The sequence below is a fragment of the Rattus norvegicus genome, chromosome 1 (assembly GCF_021556685.1).
Source record: "Rattus norvegicus strain SHRSP/BbbUtx chromosome 1, alternate assembly SHRSP_T2T, whole genome shotgun sequence".
NCBI classification, from domain to species: domain Eukaryota; kingdom Metazoa; phylum Chordata; class Mammalia; order Rodentia; family Muridae; genus Rattus; species Rattus norvegicus.
In genome coordinates, this window is record NC_141534.1 from 215,965,269 (window position 1) to 215,985,668 (window position 20,400).

Below are 20,400 nucleotides of genomic sequence, written 5' to 3' on the forward strand. Positions count from 1 at the left end.
AATTACGACGTACAGGAAAGGACGTCCCTAGAAATTAAAGATTTTTTCTTTCTCCAGAGGACCATGGCGAAAGGATCACCAGGCGCAGAGAAGCGGCCCGCGAGGGAGACGGCGGGAAGGAACGCGAATGCCACAGGGACAAGGGGGGTGGGGGTGGGGGGCGGGGGTGGGGACGCGCAAGGATACGCAGGTCGTGAGTCGCCGCCTCCCTTTGTGAAGCGCAGAATCGGGAGCGGGCGGCCGGTCGGGCGCGGCCGGTTCTAACCGGTTCCAGCCGGTCTAGGCAAAGTTGTTGCCGCAGAGCTTCGCTGCGCAGGCGCGCCCCGCCCCGCCCCCAGCGCCTGGATCTAGGTGCGGGAATGACTGGTGTGGGGGCAGGGCGGCTGCCGGTGGCTGTGCTGCCGTTTCCTGGTCGTCCCTTAATGCAACCTACGGGGCCCACTGAGCTGGCTTTTTTTTGGTGTCTATGTCATCCATTAAGTATTACCATACATACTTTGAATGCTTCTACGTTTACTCTATATTCTAGAATTTTCAAGGGAAGCGAGTCTCGGGTTGATCCTGTAACCTGGAGGCTATAACCTCTGTTTTTAGAGAAGCCAGGGGAGTCATGTGAAACAGCGCTCCGGGGCACACAGAAGTCCAGAGCTAGCAATCACAAGACTGGCTGGCGGCACCGACTCCCCAGATCTACGTTCCAGGACCTGCAAATAGGGAGGCTTTAAGAGGATATGGTCAGTAATAACATGAAATTACACGAATACTCTATTCCTAAAACTAAAGGAGAGAGGCCCCCTTATATTGAGGTGGGGCTCTAACCATGGCCAGTTTAAACTCGCTCGCTCACTTGCTTATTTATTTTTCCTGAGACAAGGTTTATCTGTGTAGCCTTGGCTATCCTAGAACCCACTCTGTCGACCAGGCTGGCCTCGAACTCAGGTCCTTATCCAAGTACTGGGATTAAAGCTGTATGCTACCAAGCCCGGGGCTTGTTTATGCAGCTTTCAACTGACCCTTGCAAAGCTGCCCTACTTTTCTTTTTCTGTCTGTAAAAAGCCCTAAAGAATGGAATGTTACTGAGTGCAAACCGTTCCCTTTAGATACACACTTGATGGAGGCTTTGGGCCTGGAAATTTTTTAGAATTTTAGTTCTGAAAAGACGAAAACTTGAGTCACCTAAATTACAGGCGGGGATTTGAGTCTAGGGAATTCGTGATTCGTCTAAAATTAGGCAAAGTTAACTAGCAGAAGGCTCTCATCCTTCATTTTCAACCCACCTCCCTCTCCTCCCCCGACCTTCTGTTCCTGATTTGCCTGGGGGGGCGGGGGGGGGATTAAGACTTGTTCTGGAGGCTAGGGAAATGAAACCAATGTTTAAAACCGTAGTGCTGCTTCACTGCGAGTTGGAGGCCAGCATGTTCGACATAGAGAGTTCCAGGTGAGCCTAGACAAAGGAGACCCTAAGTTAAAAAAAAAAAAAAAAACAGTTAAAATGTATAGCGTGGTATGTTTTGTTTGGAGACAGGGTCTCACTGCCAAGTTGTCCTTAAACTATATATCCCTGGCCAGCCTGGAAACTAGGAGATTTGTCAGTGCCTGCCTTCTGGGTGCTGGGATTAAAGGCGTGACTCTGTGTCAGAAACTAGAGATGTCGTTGTTGTTGTTGTTGTTGTTGTTGTTGGAACGCTGCAGATAGGGTAAACTAGGCAAGCCATCCACCTTCCTCTCCCTCAGACCCTAAAAGTGCTTGTCCGCAAATCCAGTTTTGTTTCCTTCACAGGTCATACAAACTTTTCCTTGCTGTTGGAATGGTTGTGAAGCACTGGGCCAGTCCCAGGGTTTGGAGAGAGAAACAGGCTGCAGGGTCACTCCAGAAACTCACCCAAAAGACATGGTTTGCAAAGGCAGGGAGGAAGCTCATAATGATCACACCATGAGAAGTAACATTTTTAGAGAACATTCTGAACTACCTATTTTTAATTGCTAGGGCCCAAATGCCTGCTGTCTTCCCCCTTCTTTTTACTTCACAAACAGGCTTTAGTAGTTTCCAAACCACTCTGATTCTTGCCTCTGTTTGTTTAGTGGGTCTTTTCTGGATTTTTCTTTTTCCAATGTTAAGAATTGAACCCCAGCCCTCGAGCTTGCAAGGTAAACAGCCCATCTCTGAGCTGCATGCCTAACCCTCTTTTCCTGTTTACTTCTTTATGGAGCATCTCACTGTGCAGTCCTCGTTGGCTCAAAGGGTACCACAGACACTAAAGGAGAAACAGCCATTTTAGTCAGCCCCTTAAAGGAGCCCAGGCCAAAACCAGAAGCTCTTCGAGTGCCTGTTCCTGGCAGGCACATCCCGGACACACATCCCTGGGACCTTGGGGATGAACCCAATGACTTTGGAATGGTAATTTCCTAATGTGCAAGCAGAGAGTTGAGACAGCAGGTGATGCTGGTTCTGTAAACAAAGGGGTGGAGAAAGAACATGGAAGATTTTAGACTTCTTGCCTGTGGCCTGGAGGAGTTGTGACCCTGAAAATGACTGAAGCAGCAGTAATTCAGAATTAAGACAACGGGCCAGAAATCCTCAGAGAACACTGCAGTCCACCCAGCCCTTGCAGGGTACAAAGGCGTATCAGGCTTTGGCAAAGGAATGGCTACTTCTCTTAGTTTAGCGCTGGGAACAGGGACCAGACTGAGCAAGTCCACTGGCACTCATTCTTCCCAAGCCTGTGCTACTAGGTCCCATCCCGTGAATTTTATCTGTAAGGCTCCGGTAGGCGGGGAAGAGGGGGAAGGGCTGAGCTTGGGAGGAGATTATTCAAAGAAAACAGCTTTGTTTCCAGAAGACTGAATTTGCAGTTCCCATCCACTCACCCACCTTCCCAGGGCTGATTTTTTTTTTTTTTAAAGATCTTTGGAACAATGTGAACCTCTTAAGTTTGCAGCACAAATTTGGGCTACTCCCACTGCAGGAAAAAAAAAAAAAACCTACAGAAATGACGAAGGAAGCAGAGGTTGGTCATATGGGAGAAAGCCTTGTTTCCTTTGGGGGCTCTGGACAGCTAACTAATGTATCCTGGAGAGAGGGTAAAAGTCAGTCACGGAGGCCCACTTCACACAGAGAACCTGGGCCCAGGAATGGAAACTGACTGTGTCATTGCAGATCCCAAGTTGAGAGGGGAGCAGCAACCTGCCACAGGAGCTGAGGTAACCAGGGAAGGAGAAGCAGGCACTGGGCCTTCTTGTTGCCTCCTCTAGTGTTTTTTTTTAGGAAGGGGCTGGCTGACAGCACCTGAGACAGCTGAGCCTGTTAAAGGCCCTTGCTGTTAAATCTGGGCCTGACTTTAAGCCTTAGATCCCACAGGAGTGAGGAGGCAGCCCTCTGACCTCCCAGCACACATAAAATAAATTTTTAAAAGTCAATTTTTAAAAAAAGGGGGCAATAAGGGGGATGTATAGGGAGAACACCCGTATGGGGGAGGGGGAAGGGAGGGAATGGGGGCTTATGGACAGGAAACTGGGAAGGGCAATAACGTTTGAAATGTAAGTAAAGAAATATATCAAATAAAAATTTAAAAAAAGAAAAGAAAAAAATTAGGAACGATAGCTGGCTAATGGTAGCAGGCAGATCTCTGAGTACTAGGCCTGCCTGGTCTACAGAGCAAGTTCCAGGACAGGTGGGGCTACACAGAGAAACCCTGTTTCTACAAATGAAAAAGTATAGGAAAGATTCCAAGTTAACTAGAAGCCTCCTGGGGGAGGAGGTGTCTGGAGGAACCCGACTGTGACCCCGCCCTGAGTGCTTCAGAGCCTTTGGCTGTTTAGTAACTGTGTAATTAGCTGTAGGCCTTGCAGTGTCTGTAGAGCTTTCTAGAAGGCCTGGCTGTAGAGACAGTGGTAGTACCAAGGGATAAGGGATGAGGACTGACAACAGAAAGCAAGATGGCATTCTCCAGAGGTGTGGCTCTGACCCTCTCCAGCTTCAAACCCTGAACAGCCCCGACTGGGTCCACACCAGTAGGTCATGTTTCTAGGGTTTTCCCTCCAGTCTCTTTTGGGCCCGTTGGTACTGGATGAAGAGTAACTAGCTTTCTCTCCCCTGGCTGCTAGCTGCCAGGCTCCCCTTGGTCCCTCTGGCATCCCGCGAACATGACATTTAACCAGTGTATCCCACTTCTCTAACACACGGGAGCCCTGTGCAAAGCTTCCATCCTTCATTAAAACCCTGTGAGGAAGAGGCTACCGAGAGCTCTTAGACCAAGAACTGAGGCCCAATGTTCTGTTTCTTTGTGTGAGAAGTACCAAGCACATAGTAGGAGCTCCCGTGTACTGAGGAATGACTATGTGAGTGAGCTGTGTGTGTGTGTGTGTGTGTGTGTGTGTGTGTGTGTGGTGTAGCAGGAGGTAGTTAGGAGGGGTGTGTATAGCTTAGTTGGTAGAATATTTGCCCACCATGCAGGAAACCCCAGCACCATAGAAACTGGGCATGATGGCCCAGGCCTATAATCCCAGCACTTGAAGGATGGAACTGAAAGAATCAGGAGTTCAGGGTCATCCTCCCTACTTAGGGGGTTCAAGACCAGCATGAGTCAGAGATTCTGTCTCAAAACAAACTGGAATGGTAGCTCTTTTGAGATTTATGACACACAGCCAGGGCTTGTGGTAGACACCTGTAGTTTCTAGGCATTCCAGAGGCTGAGGCAAGAGGGTCACATGAGTCCAGGAATTTGAGACCAGTCTGGACAACATAGCGAGCCTTCATCTCAGCAATAACAACAGCATATAAATAAGCAAATACAAGAACAGTGGTTGAAAGAGTTCATGCTTCTGGAAGTATGCTTGTGACCCGGTGTGGGAGGTGTCTGTGATGGGACAATGGTCCAGAAGTGTCCCACAAGGATGGAGATTAAACCCAGTCATAGTATGTCTACCATAGAGGGTCTCCAAAGTTCGTTGCTGTTGCTGAGTTCAGGGGTGGTTGGGAGTGGGCGGGTTCCAGAGGGAGTAGCAGCATTGAGAATGGATATCCCACCAGAATAGGCCGGAATGGTTTTGTGCTGCCCAGTGTCTGAAGCTAACAACTCTTCTTTCCTCTGGGGTGCTGGAGTGGGTGGAGTGTAGGATCAGCATTCACTCTCCAGAGTGGCTCAGCTCTTGCTGTCCTTCCACTGAATCTGAGGCACCGTGGGAGGGAGGTACTTGGCCAGCCCTCCCCTATGCTGGGGCCTCTGGGGCCTGCTGAATGGACCTTCTGGAATGGCCTAAAGCAATAGCGAGGCTTCTGAAGTGGCTTACTTCCGCATTCTTGTGTCCCTGATGTGCTCAGTCACCTGCTTAAGATCTCTGGAGGATATTTATGTTGGCCCAGACTGTCCAGCCCCAGCGTGATGCTCATTAAATACTGCACACCTGTCCACCCCCGCCCCACCCCCACACACCCCTCTTCCTTCTTCATAGAACTGCATGTCATCCTACAGAAGCAAGTCTTCTGGAAAGAAATGTCCGGGATCTTGGCCAGGTGTGTTTAAGACACTGCCAGGTGAGAACCAGAGGCCGCAGTGATGGATATAGGGCCCAGCTGTTCTGGGCTTGAGGCAAAGTGGGTCTGTGAAGCCCACGACACCCTCCATATGGAAAGCCGCAGGAGCCCAGTGACTGCATCATTCAAGTCTGAAGATTTCCTGCATTGCAACAGAGTTCCATAAGATAATTTTGACGTTTTTCTCCCTGCCCTGAAATTCTTTAATTTGAATCCATGCCCCTCATTTACAATGGATATATCTGCCACCCAAAAGTCACATTTTCCAGGCTCTCTGGGTGGCTCAGCAGGTAAGGACATTCCCACGGAGTCCACTGACCCTAGTTCAGTTCCTCCCTGTCTACTTCGTAGGAGAGAACTGAGTCCTACAAGTCATCTGACCTCTACATGCACTGTGTCTCAAATACAAACGAAATAAGCAGGACTCACGGGAGTCAATGAGGGGCCAGAGTGGAAAGTGTCCTGGGCAGAACAGAAAGGGTCCACGCCCTCACAATTTACAAGACTGGTTTGGGGGTCCAGGCGTTGGGGTGAACAAGGGAAGTGACATGGGGCCTGGAGTGAGGGCTCCCTCCGAGGCACCTGCACAGAGTAAGGACACTGTTACCTACACAGAAGGACCACCCTTGATCTGGGGAGGCACTGACTTTTGAACAGCGCTGGGAGCCAAGACCAAAAACATGGAGTCCTGAAGTTAGGAGAGCGAAAGGTTATAGGACAGAGAGGGAAGAGGCTATGGAGGCCGCCTGTGTCCTCATGCTGGCCCTGTCCAGATTCAACAAGCCTGGAATGTTCCCTGCCCTCCCCCAACTCCTGCCCCAGCACAGAACTTCAAATAGCAAAGTCATTCTAGTCACAGGCAGAGCATCACTCCTCCCAAGGACTCTTGACCTCCAGGCATCCCTCGGCTCCACCCACAGTGACACAGTCTCTGTGCAGCACGCATTTCCTGGGATGATGACCACAGTGACACAGTCTCTGCCCAGCACGTACTCCCTGGGATGATGACTTGTTTGTTGACTGACTTCTGTGTTCCCATGTGGGTCAATAGTAACTTCTTGGCTTGCTTGCTTTCTCTGGGGCGGAAGTTGTGTCAGGAAAGCCTCAGGCTCCTGTACAAAAATAAAAAGGAAGTCTGTGCCAAGGGGGACCACAGCCCTCACCAACGGACAAAGGGTAGGGCCCTCCCAACTACATGTCATTGATTCTGCTTGGAGACTCAGCTGCACTACCCTGAGACCAGAGCTCATTCCAGACTAGTCTTCTGGATACTGTGGCCAAGCAGCTGTAAATGCTCACAGATGTCACTCTTCCCCTATAAGCTTCTGGACAGACAGACAAATTCCCAAAGAATGAGCAGCAGCAGGATTTCTGGGGATGGCTCATTCCAGCCTGGCACCTCATGCCCCAGGAAAGCGGTGAGCAGCTGCCAGTAGGAGGAAGGGAGAGCGAAGCAGCTGTCCCCATCCGCCCTGAACCCCAACTCACTGAGCCCTTTCAGCTAAGGACTAAGGACTCTAGACCAGCAGGGCTAAGAAGAAGGTGGGGCTGAGAACTGAATACTGAGAAAGGAAACTGATGGAAATTTCCATGACTGTTGTACTCCAAGCCTTCAGCTGTCAAAGAGAGCCTGGCTAGAAGGCCCAGGTCACAGAGGTCACTCTTCCTCAATCCCTCTTCCTTCTTTACCCCACCATTCAGACGAGCCAAACCCTCCCTCAGCTGTGCCTTCTTAGGGCATCTCTATCCAGCTCTGATGTCAGAGTGCTGGCTACAGTGGGGACCTGTCTGGCCTGCTCTCCCCGACCGCAGAGCTCCCCGACAGAGTGTGACACCAACCCCACCAAATGCATTCTGAGTTAACCTGTGTTTTATTTCGTTTATATCACTGCTTGTGAGCTAACAGTTAAAATGCTCCCTGTCTTCCTTGAGTTCAGTCTCAGCTTGATGATGTAATTCTGCACAAGGCTGCTGGGTCAACCACATAATTATTCCTGGTGTGGCCTTGACTTGGTGCTGGGGACTTTCAAAGGTTCCCTTAGGTTTCAGCCGGTTCCCACAGATCTGCCCAGTGCAAGCCAGCACTGTGGCCTGAAGAAATCAGACAGGAATATATCATTATTCCGGTATGACCAGTTCTGTAGGCTGAACGGTGGGCACGGAGCCCCAGAGAGGCCTGGGGACTGCTCTTCCTTCTACTCAGCCCGAATGTTGAATGTCCCCACCTTCCACACGTGTACTTTGACACTTGTCCACCCCATCTTGGCTGTCACAGAAGGTTTACACACAGAGGCCCCAAGAGTCCCCCACACATGGTCCCAGGCTGGTTCCTCCATGTACATCCTATACTCAGGAAGTTCTGCACTCAAGAGTTCCACGTCTCTGACTCAGTTTATTCATCACTGAAATGGGACGGAGCTATGAAGCTGTGATTCTGGCTCAAGAGATGTGCTCCTGTAAGTGGTGGCTGTCCTACTGTCTCCGGCCACCTGCCTACCCACCCTCTTCCAGCACTAAGCAGAGTGGGGCACACTGGATTTTAGCAGGAGGCTGGCTATTGAGTTGCATTCGGCCCTGGATCACCAATAGTTGCCCAATCCCTCCTAGAACCCTAGAGCTCACTGGAGCCAGGCGCACAACGAGAACGGGTTAAACATTTCAAGTTACTTTATCTCTGTGCTGGAACAGGAGGAGGTGGATGAGAGGTAAGAAGAAAATTCAGGCTAGAGGCTGGATGGAATTTTCCCGAGTTCATAAACAGGGTTGCTAAGGGAGGTCACCATGGAAACGGTCACGTGTGCCTGACGTCTGGTTATTTCCAGCTTGGTGCAGGACCATCGCACAGGCTCCTGGCTCTTTCATTGGCTGTCTCCACTCTCACCACCCAGAGCTGACACAGAATTGGTCCAGGGCTGGGACGTACTGGACGCTGTTGTCCTGAGCTGAGGAAGATGTAGGTTCACTGCCAAAGTCATTGCAACAGCAACCGCTTTTCTCTCAGACCCTGGGGAGTGGGGAGCTGCCTTCTTTGTGCTTGTACTTTTCCTACCCAGAAGATGCTGACTAGTCAGGGCCTGCCATGACTTTGAATGCTAACTTTTTTCCTGTTCCACAGTGGCCAAGGAAAATCCTAGCTTTGATTACCCACCTCAGGAGATATTCATTCCAAGACTCTCACCCTTTTAGGCCTGAGGGTCTGGCTGAGCCAAGCTTACAAATCCAAGTTTTCCAGTTTCTAAACTATAGGCTTGCTCTCCAGTGAACAGCACCGGTGTCAGATTGAGGCAGTATGGCCCTGTGAGGTGGAGAGTGGGCATAACTGATGTTGTTAACAAAGCGCAGAGCCCCAGGAACAGGACCCCCTTAGAAGTCTCCCTCTGGCTCCACACCAAATGCTCTTGGGATATCAGCAGCCTCCACAGCTAACACCGAATCCTCCCCCACAGACGTCCTCAGAGGTCCATCCGGCTCTGACATTCAATAATCCTGAACTAAGGCTGGGTGTGACAGTGGACATCTGTAGCACTAACTGCAAGAGTGGGCAGGAGGGTCGGCAAGAGGTGAAACGTGGCCTCTGTCGCAAACAGAAGGTCAGACATGGTGCCGCACACTTTCAATCTCAACACTGGTGAAACAGAGGCAGGTGGAGTGGACCAGCCTGGTCTACAGAGCAAGTTTCAGGACACAGAAGAGAAACCCTGTCTCAAAGAAAAAACAAATCCCATGCAGATGCTCAGTAGGTTGGTAGATTGAACAACTGATTTATTTTGTCTGTTTTTGCAGACAGTGTCCCTCTGTGTAGCCCTGGCTGTTCTGGAACTCACTGTAGATAGACCAGGGTGGCCTGGAACTCAGAGATTCACCTGACTCTGCCTCCTGAGTGCTGGAAATAAAGGATTGAAGGCCCGACATGACTGGTTGATTTTTGAGACAGGGTCTTGTGTAAAAAGCTGGCCTCCTGTTTTCAATTTTGATCTTGCTCTCCCTCCCCCCAAATGATGAGCTGGAAATGTAACCCAGGGTTTCTAAGCAGGGCTTTATTAGTAAGGGACATCTTCAGCCAATGAACCTAACCCAACCCCCTGCCTGATACCCACAAAGAATCAGTACAGAGCACACAAGTCAACAGTCGTTTGTAGCACACCAAGGGCTTCCCACCGGCACTCACACACACCTCTACCAATTGTTCCCAGCCTTAGAAGCAAAGCAGTTTCCCACACCACAGGTAAGAGAGGCTCAGAGGGGAGGGAAACTTGCACAAGCCTGTACAGCCAGTAACAAGGTCTACATTTAAAGCGTGGTGGTCAGGGTCAGGTGCGGTAGCTCACGACTTCTATCTTAGCACTCAGGAGACAGAGGCAGGTGGCCCTCTGTGAATTTGAGGCCAGCCTGGTCTACATAGAGAATTTCAGAGTAGCCAGGGCTACAAAGTGGAGACCCTGTCTCAAAACAAAAACAAACAAAAAACCTCAATAAATAAATAAAGGCCTGGGGTTGGGGATTTAGCTCAGTGGTAGAGCGCTTGCCTAGCAAGCGCAAGGCCCTGGGTTCGGTCCCCAGCTCCGAAAAAAAGAAAAGAAAAAGAAAGAAAGAAAGAAAGAAAGAAAGAAAGAAAGAAAGAAAGACAGACAGACCTCATGGTCTGACATCAAGTCTGCATAGGTATCTTTCTCAGCACCAATGGGAATTAAATTGAAAAACTTTGCAGGATAGCTCGTGCTGGCAAGGATCCTTTGTGGAACAGGCCTTGAAGAAAGGTCCATCATGCAGTCTTACCACAGTACCTCAAGAAAATCACTAGTGCTCTCTTGGCCTCGGTTTCCCCCTCAATAGAAGGGTTAACCCAGATCTCTACGAGGGATTACTGACCCAAGGATTTTTCAAACTTGGGCCTTCCTAGAGAAGCAGAGAAGGCCTCATAGGCTCCATAGACTGTTTTAACGCAGAAAAAACCAACCCTGAAGCCAAAGACCAGGACAAGTTTCTGTCACAGCTGCTCACATTCTGACAAACAACCCATGGAAACATGGGAAAATGAAGCAAAACTGAAGATTCCCTGTTCAAAAGAGTCTGAGCCTCCTACTTCTCAGCTGTCAGAGTGTGTGTGTGTGTGTGTGTGTGTGTGTGTGTGTGTGTGTGAAGAGTGTGTATGAAGAGTGTGTGTGTGTAGAGTGTGTGTGTGTAGAGTGTGTGTGTGAGAGTGTGTATGTAGAGTGTGTGTGTGAAGAGTGTGTGTGTGTGTAGAGTGTGTGTGTGTGAAGAGTGTGTGTGTGTAGAGTGTGTGTATGTGAAGAGTGTGTGTGTGAAGAGTGTGTGTGTGAAGAGTGTGTGTGTGTAGAGTGTGTGTGTGTGAAGAGTGTGTGTGTGAAGAGTGTGTGTGTGTGAAGAGTGTGTGTGTGTGAAGAGTGTGTGTGTGTGTGTAAAGAGTGTGTGTGTATAGAGTGTGTGTGTGTGAAGAGTAAGTGAGTGAGTGTGTGTGTGTAGGTAGGTGGTGGGTAGGTGCCTATGAGTGCAGGCCCCACAGTCAAAGGCATTGCTGCAGAGCTCTGAAGCTGGAGTTACTGGCTGTGAACTGGCTGGCTGTGCTGGAGCTTCTGTGAGTCCCTTGCAAGAGCAGCACGATCCCTCAAACACTGAGGCATCTCCCCAGGTCCCAACAATATATATATATATATATATATATATATATATATATATATATACACATTTTTTTAACATGTCTTCAAATACATAAGACATTTATAGATAGCTAGGTCGTGTCATCAGACTGTGAACAGCATCCACAGCTCTCTGACTAATGCTTCTGTCTGGGCTCTTAGTGAAGAACTGGGTGGTTTGATCTTGGAATTTTCCACATAAAACATTTTGCTGATACATGCCCTTGTAAACAAGCAATTGTAGCAGGAACTTGGATCTAATTCAAGCCACCTCCTTTGAAAAATTAATATCTTCTAAAGTTAGGCATGGCGGCTCATGCCTGTAGACCCCAGGACTCAGGAAACTGAGGCAGGAGGATCAGGAGTTGAAGGTCATCCCCAGCTACATAGCCAGTGCCAGGCCAGCCTAGTCTATAGAAGACCCTTTTTCAAAACCAAAAAAGCACTTAAGAATATAATAATAGACTTAGACTGGGCATTGAGCACATGCCTTTAGTCCCAGCACTTGGGAGGCAGATGCAGGTGGATCACAGTGAGTTCCAGGCCAGCTACATGTCCTGGTCTACATCATAGTTCCAGAACAGGTAAGGATGCTATAATGAGACCTGTCTCAAAACTAAGTAAATACAAGTGATAATCTGGGACACGGTTTACTTAGCATAGGTGAAGCTGTATTCCAGCCCTGTCATTGCGTGCGCACACACACACACACACACACACACACACACACACACACACCCTGTTCAGCCTTCCTCTGGTTCCAGCATCAGCACTGGGCGTAGCCAGAGCTGAGAAATTGCCTCAGCCAGCAAAGGTGCAGTCAGAGTCATCCCTGCACTGACTCATCCCCTGGCTTCCTGCTCAGTGCTGATCTGTGGATGTCAACAAGACTCAGGACAAAGACTTCCTTAGGAAAGCTCCTGTCAATGATTGGCAGCCATGATTGACAGCCACTACACCCCTACATGAAACCCAGGGTTTCTTACTGAAACTGCCAAAGCAAAGCTGACTCTCGTGGCACTGGAGGGGGAGAGTCATGCCTCTGGGCATATTGCATTCAATGCCTGAGACAGTCAGAATAAGGGGTCCGATCCCCTGGAACTGGTGTTATGGATGTTGTGAGCCACCGTGTGGGTGCTGGCTTCGGAACCCAGGTCCTCTGCAAGAGCAACAACTGCTCTTAGCTGCTGAGCCATCTCTCTGGTCCTCAATTCAGTTCTCTCTGTGCGACAGACAAATTGGGACAAAGCTTTCTGCAAGGCACAGCTGCTAACAAACACTAAGGCAGGAGCAGGCTTAGGCTGCTGCCTCCTGGGAGCTAAGATTTCCTCGGAGGAGCAAAACAGCAATCCCAGTCAGAGACCGACTTCGGAAGTTTTTGAAAAAAGTTAGGAGAGGATTGGGGTGACTGCTTGGTAAATAAAGGTGCTTGCCTACAAGTTTGAGTGCCTGAATTCAGTTCTCAGGATCCACAGGATAGAAGAGCACATAGATTCCTCCAAGTTGTCCTAAGTTTGATTTTCTCCACACATGCACCATGACAAATGCACACACACGCACGCATGTACACACACACACACACACTATAATTTTTTTAATTAAAAAAAAGATGATGAAATAAAGGGAACCAGAAGAGGCAAGAAATGTTGAGAGGAGTCTAAGGATGGGAAGGAACCAACTCTGAGAAGATAGGAAATCCTGACAGAACTGGAGTGGGCAGTCAGGGTCGGGAAGCTGGGTTGCTCCAGGTAGGGTCCCAGAGATGTCCCTGTATGGAAGGGCTGCTCTCTCAGGAAGGCAGAGGTATTTCTAGTTTGCCTACATCTGTGTCTCGTAGCAACCAGGCATTTTTTTTAGGTGCTGATGAATTTGAAATCCTGTCTTAACCCTGCCTGTGGGTTGAAGCCAGCATCACTTGCGTTGAAAACAATGCTCGTGGGTTGGGGATTTAGCTCAGTGGTAGAGCACTTGCCGAGCAAGCGCAAGGCCCTGGGTTCGGTCCCCAGCTCCAAAAATAAAAAAAAAAAAAAAGAAAAGAAAAAAAGAAAAAAAGAACCAAAAAAAAAAAAAAAAGAAAAGAAAAGAAAACAATGCTCGTGTCTCCTCCCTATGAGAAGGACAGTGGCCAAGACACCCACTGAGGACCCTGGAGACTGAGGAAGCCCAGCTCCCCGCATCAGATGCTCCTAGCCCATCTCTTCTCCTTAGCTGGAGCTGGAGAAGGTCAGGCCTGAGGTAGACTCTACCTCCATTTGCCTCTAGAGAGCACAGCCCAGACCCGGGTGGGAGGGGGTGTCAGAGCTCAGAGCTTCCAGGCAAAAGGAGACACTGCCTTCCACTTTGTTGCTATGGGGAAGCCCAAAGGACTCCACTGACACAGGAGAGGGTTCAAACAGCCAGCAGAGCTGGAAATTTATTCAGGTCCTAGTTACAGTACACACTTATAATCTCAGCCCTTCAGCTGCGGAGGCTGGATTTCAAGAGAGGACAGCCAGGCCTACATAGCAACTTGGAGATCAACCGTCCTTGGGACTTATTTGGTTTTGTCAAGAACAGGTCACTATGTAACCAGTGCTCAAGGCTCCTGGACACACGTAGGTGCTCATTTGGTGAATGAATGAGCCAGGAAGAAGGAGTGGGTATTGAGACCTTTCTTAGAAGTGATAGGGAGGGGTTGGGGATTTAGCTCAGTGGTAGAGTGCTTGCCTAGCAAGCGCAAGGCCCTGGGTTCGGTCCCCAGCTCCGGAAAAAAAAGAAAAAAAAAAAAAAAAAAAAAAAGAAGTGATAGGGAAAGAGTTCACCGTTGGTGGCAGGAATCAAAGATCTGCTGGGTCTGGATTCACATTCCATGGAGCAGGAATGAGGGCCTGGAAAAGCATAAATCTTTCCATTACTGTGCGATGTGAGGATAAACCTAAACTAACCCGGAGTTCCGGTTTGGTCCTAAAGCCATCCACCCACACTAATGCTTTGGGTTTGCTGAGTTCCAGATTCCTCTGCCCCAGGCTTTTGTCCGCCAAGCTTCACTGCAGCCACTCGAGCTAGGGATTGGGGAGGGAGAGACGACCCTGGTTTTTTGGCAACCGTAGTACAGAAAGGCAGAAGGAGCGAAGCCCTAAACTTTCATTTCCCAAGGCACTAAAGTGATGCATTGGAGAGGACGCAGGCAAAAAAGGGTGTGCCCTTCAGCCCCGGCTAACCGCACTGCGGAAAGCGGGGACTCGAGCGCCCCTGCCGGGCAGCCTGGGAAGGATTCGCAAAGGAGGAGCAAAAGGCATCAACAATGAACCTAACAAGCTGTAAGCCAAGGAGAGCCTCTTGTGTGGACAAGAAATAGCCAGGGAGAGCAGGACTTGGTGTGAGAGAGGGAGATCTGGGAGCCCGTGCAAGGCACTAAGATACCACGAGAGGCGCCACAAAGGTGCGGGGCTGGGTGCTGACTGGGAGGCAGAGCAGAGACGCAGCAGATGTATCTAACTTGTAGTTCACAGGATACCGCGTCCCAAGAGAGCTATGAATGCAGCGAAACACAATTGGAGATGACGACGTCATGTCACAATGTCAAAAGGTTGGACACTACTGCCTGAGTCTTGCTCCGAAGCTGGGCCCTTCATCCCATTCCCAAATTTTGGGAAAGCCCTCTCCTTTCGGTCATTCCTGATGTTTTCTTGCATGCATGGTGGCTCCTGGTCTGGGGACCCCAGGGTCACTCTTTCTAGAGCCCCTTCTGCCCTGAGGTCTCTCCTCCTGAGTCTGGAACTCTGTGTGCTGCAAGGGTAGAAGCCTGACTGCTGGTAATAGAACCAAGAGCCGCCTGTCCCGCTCCACTGAGTTCTAGAAGACTGGCCTGTCATCTGCTAGATCTCAACAGGTAGACAGCTATGCTGCATATCCCTCCCATGCCCTCCTAGTGACTATAAACACCCTGAGGGCCAGAGGGCCACCTCCCCTACTTGTTCAGGTCCAGGAAGAAGGAATCTGCAGCCATGACCTGGATCTCTCTGAGCCAGATCTTTCTAGACTGGAGAATCACATCCAGCCCTCCTCTACAGGAAACAGGATCTAGGCTGACAGGGTAAAGGTGTAGCACAAAGAGTCCTGGAAATACCAGACATGGTGGTGCACACCTGTAATCCCAGCACTCAGGAGGCAGAGGCAGGTAAGTTCGAGGCCAGCTTGCTCTACAGAGTGAGTTCCAGGTCAGCCAGAACTACAAAGTGAGATAAGACTCAGAAACAAGCAAAAGGATCCAGTGGAGGTGACACCCCTGAGGGTGGGGGGAAGGACAGGATCCCCTTCCCAGCCTCATTCACTGTGGCTCAGCTCCTGCTGATTGTGCCTTAGTCCTCTGTTCCTTCTTTGGGAAAACCCAGGTGACACCTTCCTCCCCAGGTGACATCCTCCTCCCCAGGTGACATCCTCCTCCCCAGGTGACACTCTCCTCTCCAGATGACACCCTCCTCCCCAGGTGACATCCTCTTCCCCAGGTGACATCCTCCTCCCCAGGTGACACCCTCCTCCCCAGGTGACACTCTCCTCTCCAGATGACACCCTCCTCCCCAGGTGACATCCTCTTCCCCAGGTAACACCCTCCTCCCCAGGTGACACCCTCCTCTCCAGATGACATCCTCCTCCCCAGGTGACACCCTCCTCTCCAGATGACACCCTCCTCCCCAGGTGACACCCTCCTCCCCAGGTGACATCCTCCTCCCCAGGTGACACCCTCCTCTCCAGATGACACCCTCCTCCCCAGGTGACACCCTCCTCCCCAGGTGACATCCTCCTCCCCAGGTGACACTCTCCTCTCCAGATGACACCCTCCTCCCCAGGTGACACCCTCCTTCCCAGGTGACATCCTCCTCCCCAGGTGACACCCTCCTCCCCAGGTGACATCCTCCTCCCCAGGTGACACCCTCCTCCCCAGGTGACATCCTCCTCCCCAGGTTACATCCTCCTCTCCAGATGACATCCTCCTCCCCAGGTGACATCCTCCTCCCCAGGTGACATCCTCCTCTCCAGATGACATCCTCCTCCCCAGGTGACACCCTCCTCCCCAGGTGACACCCTCCTCCCTAGTCTTGGGCCTCCTAATTCTGTACGCACTACTTCATCCCTTGAGCCCTGCACTGTCTGCCTCCAGGATGCCTCAATGCGTCTTGTTCCTTCCATGGCCGTGTGTCTTCTGAATAAACTTGGGGTCCCTTGGGCTCCTCAGTCCTCTAGGGACTTGACTGTTCTCTGAGCTCCACTCTGTTGCTCTAGCCTAGAGCTGCCTGAGAAGGCCTTAGCTGTGGGACTCAGTCTGTCCTAGGAGCAGGCCAGCACCTCCTTCAAGGTATGGAAATGAGGGTGCTGCCACACACTTCGCAACCCTAAAGAGACCTGGTTTGTTCTGCCCTCTGTGTGAAAGGCTCAGGTATGTCCAAGTTCACATTGCTACCAGCAATAGTGGGGCCAGGCCAGAGTCAGCCCAGCTCTGACAGGGAAATCTCAGAAAACCCAAGACCTAAAAGGGCAGAAAAGCTTTTGAGATTAAGTACTAAAACATGAAAGTAAGGCTCTAGGCCTGGTGGCTCACACCCTTAATCCCAGCATTAGAGAGGCAGAAGCAGGCAGATCCTGTGAGTTCAAGGTCAACATAGAGAGTTCCAAGGCAACCAGGGCTGTATAGTGAGACCTTGTGGGGGTTGGGGGGGAAGGCAGTAAGACAAGTGCCAGCCTCAAGGATGGTCAAAAGCGGATCTTTGGGACTTCAGGGAAGGCATTTTGATGATTCATTCATCACTGGTGGAATGTGAACAGCCCTGTCAATCAGAAAGGGTGGCCCAAGGTTATGGGTTTGCTAGAGGTGACAATAGACATTTTTGTATGTCATTTGACTATCTTGACTTTTATTTATACGTATGCATTTGTCTGGGTATAGATTTGTGCATGTAAATACAGCACTCCTAGAGACCAGAAGAGGCCCTTTGATCACGTGGGTCTGGAGTTACATGTCCTTGTGAACTGCCTGACATGGATGCTGTCCTCTGGAAGAGCAGCAAGTTCTCTGGCCACTGGTCCATCCCTCGGGCCTCCAGCAATCTTTCTTTTCTTTTCTCTTTCTTTCTTTCTCTCCCTCTCTCTTTCTCTCTTTTTTAAAAAGATTTATTATGTACACAGCGTTGCACCTGCATGTACACTTGCAGGCCAGAAGAGGGCACCAGATCTCATTATAGATGGTTGTGAGCCACCATGTGGTTGCTGGGGATTGAACTCATGACCTCTGGATGAGCAGTGCTCTTAACTTCTGAGTCATCTCTCCAGCCTTTCTCTCTCTCTTTCTTCTCTCTCTCTTTCTTCTCTCTCTCTTTCTTCTCTCTCTCTCTCTCTCTCTCTCTCTCTCTCTCTCTCTCTCTCCTCCAAGTACTTGTTGCTTTAGTTCTATGTATGTTAGCGGGGGATGGGGGGAGGCAGGAGGGTTGCTTTAAATTCTAAATGAGCCTAGGATTATAATTCGAGATAAGACCCTGTCTCAAAAGATCCAAGCAGTGGTGGCACACACCTTTAATCCCAACACTCGGGAGGCAGAGGCCAGCCTTGTTTAACAGAGCAAATTCCAGGACAGCCAGGATTATGTAGAAAGAAAGCCTGTCTCAAAGCCCACTACTTGGAAGGCAGAGGCAAGAGGATTTCTGTGAGTTTGAGGTCAGCTTGGTCTACAAAATGAGTTCTGGGACAGCCAGAGGTGTTTCACAGAGAAACCCTGTCTCAAAAAATAAATAAATAGGGGTTGGGGATTTAGCTCAGTGGTAGAGCGCTTGCCTAGGAAGCACAAGGCCCTGGGTTCGGTCCCCAGCTCCGAAAAAAAAAAAAAGAACCAAAAAAAAAAAAAAAAAAACCAAAAAAAAAAAAAAAAAAAAGAACTTTGAAAAAAAAGAAAAAGAAAAAAATAAATAAAAACAAATAAATAGGGGCTGGGGATTTAGCTCAGTGGTAGAGCGCTTACCTAGGAAGTGCAAGGCCCTGGGTTCGATCCCCAGCTCCGAAAAAAAGAACCAAAAAAAAAAAAAAACCAAATAAATAAAAAAATAAGTAAATGAGAAAGGAAAAAGAGAACAAATTAAATTAAAAAAGAGGGCTGGAGAGTGGGCTCAGCAGTTAAGAACACTTGTTACACTTTCAGAGGACCCAGGTTCAAGTCTCAGCACCCACATGGCATTTCACAGCCCTCTGCATCTGTGTTCCCAGAGAATCTGAACGTCCCACGCACCAGGCACACACATGGTGCACACACTTCCATGCAGGCAAAACTGAATACACATAAAATAACAAAATAAATCTAAAGACAAAAACCAGCCTGGTATTGCACACCCTTGGTTTTAGTACTGAGGAAGCAGGCCAGTCTCTTGTGACTTGAAGCCACTGTGGTCTACATAGTGAGTTTCAGACCAATCAGAACTTGGGGGTGTGGCTTAGTCTATAGAGGGCTTACTTAGCGCTCAGGAAGCTGGGCCTTTGATCCTCAGCACCTGGAAGGTACCCGGGTCTAGCACTCAGGAGGAAATCAAGGAAGATGTCTTCACTCAAATGGGGTGGGTCTGCAAGATGGCGCCGCGGACAAAGGCACTGGAACCCGCACAACCTGCTGTGAGGACTCCCTCAACTTCTCTTCTGACCTCTGTTGTGGGTTACCCACCAGAATAGACTGCTGACATGACTTTAAGCCAATGGAAAGTCTTTATTAGCAGGCTGGCAAATGCCCTGAGTGCTTGAGATCCCAGTGTGGCCGGAGCCTTTCTCAGAGTGCTTGTCATGGGATCTGCTTAAGTCCAACATAATTCAAACACCAGGTTAATGCAGGTGACAAAAATGTATTGTAATCAAGCCGCTACTGATTGATTGATCAGAGCCACAGATCGGACTCGGGAGCTGAAGTGCAGCAAGAGCCGGAGTATCACAGATTATTTAAACTTGAGAATAATAAACACCCGTGTCAAGTTATTGTTACAGTTTCCACCAATTAGGGTAAGAGTTGGTTCCTGGGCCTGGGAACATGACCTTAGTTTGACCTTGCCAGCAAGATGGAGAAGCTGGGGGTTGGAGATTTAGCTCAGTGGTAGAGGGCTTGCCTAGCAAGCGGAAGGCCCTGGGTTCGGGCCTCAGCTCCAAAAAAAAAAAAAAAAAAAAAAAGATGGAGAAGCTGTCCCTGAGATGGCTGGACTCAGACAACTGTCTCCTTACTGCAGAAGCTGTTCAGACATTGGGAAGTCCCCAGCTCCGCCAGGGCCTGGGACCTTGAACTTACTTTCCCCCATGATTAAAGGGAGTCTGAAATTGAAACACCAGTATTTAGAGCAAAGTTTTTGTTTTGTTTCGTTTGTTTGTTTTTGCCTGTTTCCAGCAAGCTTTTTTTTTCTTTTTTTCAGAGCTGGGGACTGAACCCAGGGCCTTCTGCTTGCTAGGCAAGCGCTCTACTACTGAGCTAAATCCCCAACCCTTCCAGCAAGCTTTTAAGCAGAAAAACCATGTTCTGGTTTGACTTCCTTCAGTTAACAAGAAAGGTTGCCCAGAAGGCAACTATAGAACCCAAAATGCAAAGTCAGTGCCTTTAGAGACTGTCCCAGAGCTGTGGAAGTCGATTAGGTCTGTGTTTCACTCTGGCAGGTGGTGCTGCCTGCGTGCTGAGTTTTACCAACTGAATGGAACTTTTATCATGGAGTCAGTTGTGCTAAGGTCTGGGGGCCTGTTACAATCTCCACAGGAATGCCAGAAAATGCACACACACACACACACACACACACACACACACACACAAGCACACACACACTGCTTATACAAATAACTCAAACAATAGTCCTTAAACACCATCTTCTTTCCTACAAGCATAAGAAAGCTATGGTTATTTCTGAAACCAACCAGTGGTTGCTGCCAAGAAACGGAAGTCGAATTTGAGACTCAAAACAACCAAGGGACTCAAGGCTGCTCAGGAAGCCGCTCTGAAGCTTGCATTTAAAACACTGTGACAACTGATAAATTTTATAAATAATGAAAATGAGGTGGGGGTGGGGCTCAAAGTACAACCACCCCGCCCAAGCAGCTTGTTTTCCCAGGATTTCACCTTTACCGCCGGCTTGGTTCTGGAACATGCTTTTGTGGGGCAGAGGGAAGTGCTTCCTTTTCTGGAGTTAAGCACAACTATAAATATCAGTGACACAGCTAGAGATGACT

At 49.4% G+C, this 20,400-nt stretch overlaps 1 long non-coding RNA gene across 1 annotated transcript; it reads left to right on the forward strand.

The window, feature by feature from the left end:
• The first annotated feature begins 2,997 nt into the window (after positions 1-2,997).
• Positions 2,998-9,440, forward strand: LOC147997032 (uncharacterized). The gene is made up of 2 exons (XR_015652831.1): positions 2,998-3,201; positions 5,452-9,440. It is a non-coding gene; the product is annotated as an uncharacterized LOC147997032 (long non-coding RNA).
• The last annotated feature ends 10,960 nt before the right edge of the window (positions 9,441-20,400 follow it).